General features: G+C 34.0%; 1 pseudogene; it reads right to left on the bottom strand.

Annotated features, from left to right (window-relative positions):
- Positions 1 to 217: 217 nt before the first annotated feature.
- Positions 218 to 1,549, bottom strand: LOC122495042 (annotated as a pseudogene).
- Positions 1,550 to 1,989: the final 440 nt, after the last annotated feature.

Below are 1,989 nucleotides of genomic sequence, written 5' to 3' on the forward strand. Positions count from 1 at the left end.
GGAGACAAACTGATTTTCTTAGAATCTTAAATCAAGGGATAGACATCATTATTTATACTAATCTGCTGATTATATTCTAGAAGTATCAAATAGTGAATTAAAATATTTTAGGAAACAAATTTTTAAGACAATTGGTTTTTATTGAAGTGGTGATAAACATCCATGTTTTGATATTAATATGTGGATATTCTGTTGTTTATATTTCTTTTTTTTCTTTTTTTTCAAACCATTAACATTTTATTTAACAAAAGCAAAAATTGGGACATTTCTAGAGCTTACAGTATATTTGACATAAAAATAGGGAGTTCTCCAACGTATGTATTAAAAATACAAAGTCTATGGACTAAGGTACACAGAAAATTTGTTTTACATTCCAGTTACCCAAAACAACAACTTGTGCCATCCTCCAATGGCACACAGTCAGAGAATTCTATTCCAGGAAAAGCCAGATCTAATGACTACAGAACCAACAAGGACAGACTGAGGGTATCCTAAGTGATGAATTTGAAACTGGCTTGCCATTTTGCCAGGATAACCAGTGGTTGCAAACGAGTTCTCATTAACTGTAGACCACCTGAATAAGCAGGCTTGATCCATGTGGACAGGTCTCTTACCTTGAGGATAACTGGTTCGAGTAATATCCCAAATTAACCAGTCATTTCCTGAAACAGCTCCAACTTTGAAGGTGTTTTTGAAGCACCAGTGGGCTGGCGTTAATGGCATCTGTTCAATTCAAGAGATAAGATAGCCTATTGAGCTGAAAGATCATAAAACCGGCTTGTCCCCTTCTCTGCGACCATCAGCTTAAAAGTTCCTTAGGATGCCAGCACACATTCATTCCAGGGGAATGAAGAACAAAATGAGTTGTCTGCATTCCTTCCAACTTCCAAATCCTGAGGTATGATCATCACTCACACTTGCAATTTCTTGGCTATCTTTGGGCTCAAACACCAAACCATTAATGAAATCTGAATGGCCCTCTAAAACCTTGTATTCATTTTTGTCTTGAAGATCTGAAGTCAATAACCTTATTTTCATATCAGCAGCTGAAGTACAAAATTTGATTATTGGAGGCAATGAATCACATCTAGTTTCTCGTCTCCAAGCTATGATATCGACGCTGACACCATGCTGAAATGTTGATAGTGTTTTATACTGAATTCCTTCAATGTCTGTACAATGTCTGAACTGTACACATGCCAATGACCACATAATTACTGCCGCCATATGCAATTAAGGTTTCCTGAATCCCTACTCTCAAAGAGATTAAATCCTACCACATGCACATAACCTTCATGATCCACAGTGTAGGTAGCATTTCTTGTGGCGTCTTGCTTCATCTTGTATGTCAATACTTGAACAGTTGTAAAAATAAAATAACCTTTTACTGGACAAGATCACGAAATGGGGGCATTGAGGTATTTGTATTTCTTTAAAATCCCCTTTCCTCATTATTCTGGGTTTCATTAGAATGAAAATAATGAAATGTACAATATATACCTATATTATGATTTTACTATTATGTGTGTGCTTGTAGTAAATGGAGGACAGTAAAAAAAATGTTAATTCAATGAATGTTCAGTTGGAATGATTAGAAGGGAATATTTTACAAAATAAGACCATTGACTTAGTTTTAGATTAAGCAGTCAAAATCCACAATTAAAACAGTAGAATAATGTAAAACATATTTTAAGCATTTCTGTAGATTTTCAAGCTCATGACCTCCAGGTTATTGCCGCATGCCTTTTATTCTAGCAATTATATATTTGGTTCATACCAAGAAAAAAAAATGTCATCAATGAAAGGTTATATGATTCACCTCTAGAAAATACTTTCAGATAGATAAATCAGCTTCTTAGCTTTAAAACTAGCCCTCCAGCAAAGGAGTTGCTATCAAGCAAGGGAGTTTTTTTTTTTTTTCAAATTTAAAAACAAAAGCAGAATAATTAAATATATGTGTATATATTCACAAATATTTACAAATATACT

This window comes from Prionailurus bengalensis, chromosome A1, assembly GCF_016509475.1.
Source record: "Prionailurus bengalensis isolate Pbe53 chromosome A1, Fcat_Pben_1.1_paternal_pri, whole genome shotgun sequence".
Lineage (NCBI taxonomy): Eukaryota > Metazoa > Chordata > Mammalia > Carnivora > Felidae > Prionailurus > Prionailurus bengalensis.